This window comes from Muntiacus reevesi, chromosome X (assembly GCF_963930625.1).
Source record: "Muntiacus reevesi chromosome X, mMunRee1.1, whole genome shotgun sequence".
NCBI classification, from domain to species: Eukaryota; Metazoa; Chordata; class Mammalia; order Artiodactyla; family Cervidae; genus Muntiacus; species Muntiacus reevesi.
This window is the reverse complement of record NC_089271.1, coordinates 88,846,087-88,851,949: the sequence shown is the minus strand read 5'-3', so window position 1 is coordinate 88,851,949 and position 5,863 is coordinate 88,846,087. Positions and strand designations below refer to the sequence as shown.

Below are 5,863 nucleotides of genomic sequence, written 5' to 3'. Positions count from 1 at the left end.
GTATATATATATATATATATATATATATATATATATATATATATATAGTCTCTATATACACACAATATATATATATATATATATATACACACACACACACACAAGATTGTTTTAAGTTGTTGACTGCTTAATTTCAAATGTGTTTCCAATATCATGTATTTGTACTCTCATTTTTTTTTTTCTTATGATCACTGATTTTTATATCATATTTCTGTGTGGATAATTTCCCACGGTTAATGTATATTTGCTTTACCAGTGAGCTTTTTCATTTGTAATTTTCTTGTTTCTAGTTGTGGACTTTTCTGCATAGAGATGTTCCTTTAACATTTATTGTAAAGCTGGTTAGCTCTGCAATATTTGTTGTAGAGCTAAGAATTCTCTTAGCTTTTGCTTGTCTGTAAAGCTTTTACTTTTTTGCCAAATCTGAACAAGAACCTTGCTGGGTATAGTGTTCTTACTTGTAGGTATTTTCCTTTCATCACCTTAAATGTAATTGCACCATTTCCTTTGGTTCTGCAGAACTTCATATGAAAAATTAGTTGATAACTGTATGGGGATTCCTTTGTTTTTATTTGTTGCTTTTTCCTTGTTGTTTTTAATAATTTGTCTTTAATTTTTGTGAATTTGATTAACATGTGCCTTGTCATGATCCTTCTTGACTTTTTCCTTCATGGAACTCTGCTTTCTGGAATTGAGTGAGTGCTTCCTTTCTCATTTTAATGAAGTTTTAATCAAGTATTTTCTTAGATCCTTTCTCTTTCTTCTACTTCTGGAACTCCTATAACGTAAATGTTGGTGAATTTAATGTTGTTCCAGAGGTCTCTTAGATTGTCTTTATTTCTTTCTTTCATTTTTCTTTGTTCTGTTCTGCAGTAATGATTTCCACCACTCTGTCTTCCAGCTTGCTTATTCATTCTTCTGCTTCATTTATTCTGCTATTGATTTTTTCCTACTGTGTTTTTCATTTCAGTTATTGCATTGTTCCATCTCTGTTCTTTAAAGATTCTAGCTCTTTGCTAACATTTTTTGCATCTTGTTAATCTGTCCATCTATTATTTTCCTATGTTGGATCATCTTTACTATCATTACTCTGAATTCTTTTTCGTGTAAGTTGCCTGTCTCCACTTCACTTAGTTGTTCTTCTGGAGCATATTTCTTTCATCTCATTTTGTCTAACTTTCTGTGTTTGTGGTCTCTGCTTCTTGGAGTACAGATTCTTAGTTTCTCTTGCTTCTGGTGTCTGTCTTCAGTGGGTAAGGTTGGTTCAGGGGCTTGTGCAGATTTCCCAGTGGGAGGGACTGGTTCCTGCTCACTGATGGGTAGAGCTAAGTCTTGTCCCTCTGATGGGCAGGGACATGTCAAGGAGTGTGCTTCAAGATGGCTGGGCACACAGAATGACTTTAGACAGCTTGTCTGATGAGATTACTAGGAGCAGACTCATTCCTGAATAATACTATTCACAAAGTTTTTATCACCAGAAAAGCATCATAAGAAAATGATATCATCCATAATTCTAATTTTTAAGGTATTGTCTTGTTTCTCTTGCCTCATTTTCCATTCTTGTGCCATGAGTGATGAAGTCCTTTGTCTCCTACCAAGGAGTGTCTTGTCTTCTGCCAGCATCTGATTGTAAGACCTTTCCTAATAGCACAGTAATACAGAAAGCATGAATAGTAGACGAAGATTCATGCAGCACTTGAGCCCACTCTTCCTTCCATGGTTTCTCTCTGCTCCCCCAAAATTATTTTAGTCTTCCAAATATACCTCTCAAACTTCACTCATGAGAAATTACCATACGCAAGAATTTCTCCTTTAAAGCTAAAATGAATTACCTCAGTATCTTTCTTCACAACTGGACAAAAGAAAGCTCAGCTGCTTTTTTTCAAAACATATTTATAAATATATGCATCATAAAAATGTATGATGGATTAAAAAGATACAGGAAGTTAAACACCACTTTTAAACTAAAATACTTATGAAAATGAATTCTAAGCAGCTTATATACATGCCTTTGATGATTTTACACAGTTCACCCTTGTGAAAATTAATATCAGGCTATATTTGAGACTAAGCTACAAAAGTGCTACTTCCCATAACTGTTTACAATGGGCTTTACACTGCGCTTCATCTTTATTTATCCACTTTTACTACATTGATGTATTAATTCTCAGAAGTATACATGGAACCAGAAATGTTTAGACCTTTCGATTTACTGAATTACTGTGCTTAGCCTCCCTGTATAAGTGAGGCTATTGATGCAAAGAAACTTATTGATGTAGCAGAAACATTTCTGCCCATATGTGCTGAGCATTTGCAAATACTCCAACTTAAAGTTAAATAGAAAAACAAATACACATTAAAATTATCAAGTCCCAATATTACATTATCATCAATGCTGCACCTCTGAGCCTAATTCCTATTACGTTCTCAAGTCTAAAAAGTTTATGGAAAGATTTATAGTTAAAAGTTGCGTTCTAGTATGTATATTATCTATAGTGAAACAGATCACCAGCCCAGGTTGGATGCATGAGACAAGTGCTCGGGCCTGGTGCACTGGGAAGCCCCAGAGGGATCGGGTGGAGAAGGAGGTGGGAGGGGGGACCGGGATGGGGAAAACATGTAAATCCATGGCTGATTCATGTCAATGAATGACAAAACCCACTGCAATGTTGTGAAGTAATTAGCCTCCAACTAATAAAAATAATAATAATTTTAAAAAGTTGTGTTCTTAACCTAGCATTTTCTTCCTTTCTCCTCATGTGCTTAGTTTCTTAGTCGTTTCTGATTCTTTGTGACCCCATGGATTGTAGCCTGCCAGAATCCTCTGTCCACGGGGATTCTCCAGGCAAGAATACTAGAGAGGGTCGTCATGCCCTCCTCCAGGGGATCTTCCCAACCCAGGGATCGAACCCAGGTCTCCCATATTGCAGGCGGATTCTTTACTGTCTGAGGCACCAACACTTTATTTCCCCTCATAAATCACTGTAAACAAGAAGAGTGAAGAACAGAAAACGAACTTTGTCTGCAATGATACTAAGAAGTATCTTTAACTCAAAATGATGAAACAAGACAAAGACTGCCCAAGGATTGATGGTAAAATAGAATTGAGGGACTACAGAGTTATTACTTGTGGCTGAGTAAAACCTGGTAATTAAGTGGTATGCCCTGAATTAAAAAATAAATGATGACTTGTTTCCTATAACAGATAAAAGGTGTTTAGGGATAGTGGTTGAAGCTTTCTTGGACCCCACAAGAAATAAAGTCCTGAGAAGCTGTAGAGGTAAGGATGAATCAGAAATAATATAAACTTGTAACATTTACAGAGAGTTAACTATCAATGTGTCAGGGAAAATATAAAGACTCCACATGCCCTGATTTTAGTTTCCTAAGACTAAAGCAATCACAGTCTCATGATAGTCTTCTGATATTAAGAGAATATTCAATAGTTTAGATCATCTTCTTCCTCCCTTCCTCACACAAGCTTCCTAAATAAAGCCATTCCAGGAATAGTGCAACTATTAAAAAGTTGAATAAACAAAGTAGATTATGATCAAATATATTGCTATGAATTATAAAAAGGAAACATTTAATGAAGAAAATACCTCCCTAAGTTAGGAACACATACAAATATAAAATAACACACTTAGTTTGCTTCCATATCTTAGCAACTGTAAATAATGCTACTATGAACATTGGGATTCATGTATCTTTTCAAGTTAGTGCTTTTTTCCCAAGTTTCATGGTTTTGTTAACACACACACAATGTGAACTTGAGCTGTCTCCTCGTTTTCTTCAATGTACAGGTTAGCATTGCAATTGGTGACTCTGATAGCCAGCTGGGATGCTCTTTCTACAATGGTTTTGCAGTTCTTGGAAGAGATATTGTGAGAAATTGAAACAAAGTTTGTTGCACATCAGCAGCACTACAAGTTCTTTGGTGTTGTGGACTGGGAAATTCCAGAATCTGCTGGGCAGTATGTGTTTGCTTTCTTGTTGCTCTCATGACTGATGTTGGACATCAAGATATGACCCTTGCTTATCTTGCACACCCTGCTGTTGATGCTTCTGGGTTTCTGGCAGTTCCACTAAATTTTGACATATCAATAGACTGGTGCCAGGTGAACTTCTTGGTTTTCTTTTTGATGATCTTGGGCTTTATGAGAGATCTGATGGTGGCCATGATACCAAGTAGGAGATGACTGACACTGCGTATGGAGGGACTCAAAGGAGTGTAATTGCTGGGTAATTTGTTAGCTCTGTTTTTTTTTTTTTTTTTTTTTTTTTTTTTAATTTTTCAGAAACATCCATGCTGTTATCCACAGTGGTTAAAACCATTTACATTTCCACCAACAGTGTATAAGTGTTGCCTTTTCTCCACATCTTCTCCAACATTTATTGTTTGTGTTCCTTTTTTTTTTTTTTAATTAAGTCAGTTCTTCAGATGCTCTAGCTATATTTTATTTTATTTTTTTTGTATTATTTTATTTTATTTTATTAGTTGGAGGCCAATTACTTCACAACATTTCAGTGGGTTTTGTCATACATTAACACGAATCAGCCATAGAGTTATACGTATTCCCCATCCCGATCACCCCTCCCACCACCCCCCTCCACCCGACTCCTCTGGGTCCTCCCAGTGCACCAGGCGATAGCCATTCTTGCAAGTGTGAGGTGATATCTCCCTGTGGTATTGATTTGCGTTTTCCTGATTTTGGACATGTTGAGCAAATTTTCACCTGCCTGCTGACCATCGGCATATCCTCTTTAGATAAATATTTATTTCGAACTTCTGACCATTTTTAAGCAGTTTGTTTTTTTGATGTTGAGTTGTATGAGCTGTTTGTATATTTTGGATATTAACCCCTTATCAGCCATATCAATTGCAAATATATTCTCCCATACAGCAAGTTATCTTTATGCTTTGCCAGTGCTTTATTTTGCTGTGCAAAAGCTTTTAAGGTTAACTGAGATCCATTTGTTTATTTGTGTTATGTTTCTTTTGTTTTAGGAGATAAATTCAAATCATGTGAAATGCCTGGCTGGATGAAGCACAAGCTGGAATCAAGACTGCTGGGACAAAGATCAATAAACTCAGATATGCAGATGACATCACCCTTACGGCAGAAAGTGAAGTGAAGTGAAGTGAAGTTGCTCAGTCACGTCCGACTATTTGCAACCCCATGGACTGTAGCCCACCCGGCTCCTTGGTCCATGGGATTTTTCAGGCATGAATACTGGAGTGGGTTGCCATTCCCTTCTCCAAGGGATCTACCCGACCCAGGGATTGAACCCAGGTCTCCTGCATTGTAAGCAGACGCTTTACCATCTGAGCTACAAGGGAAGCCCCAAAGAAGAACTAAGAACTTATTGATGAATGTGAAAGTGGAGAGTAAGAAATCTGGCTTAAAACTCAACATTCAAAAAACTAAGATCATGGCATCCTGTCCCATCACTTCATGGCAAATAGATGAGGAAAAGCTGGAAACAGTGACAGTTTTTTCTTGGGCTCCAAAGTCACTGCAGATGGTGACTGCAGCCATGAAATTAAAAGACACTTGCTCCTTAGAAGAAAAATTATGATAAACCTAGACAACAGAGACATCACTTTCTCAACAAAGTTCTGTATAGTCAAACCTATGATTTTTTCAGTAGTCATGTGTAGATGTGAGAGTTGAATCATAAAGAAGGTTGATTATGGAAGAATTGATGCTTTTGGACTGTGGTGTTGGAGAAAACTCTTGAGAGTCCCTTGGGCAGCAAGGAGATCAAACCAGTCCATCCTAAATGAAATCAAATCTGAATATTTATTGGAAGGACTGATGTTGAAGCTGAAGCTCCAATACTTCGGCCACCTGATGTGAAG

General features: G+C 36.8%; 1 pseudogene; it reads right to left on the bottom strand.

Annotated features, from left to right (window-relative positions):
- Window positions 1-3,737: 3,737 nt before the first annotated feature.
- Window positions 3,738-4,180, bottom strand: LOC136154564 (large ribosomal subunit protein eL32-like; annotated as a pseudogene).
- Window positions 4,181-5,863: the final 1,683 nt, after the last annotated feature.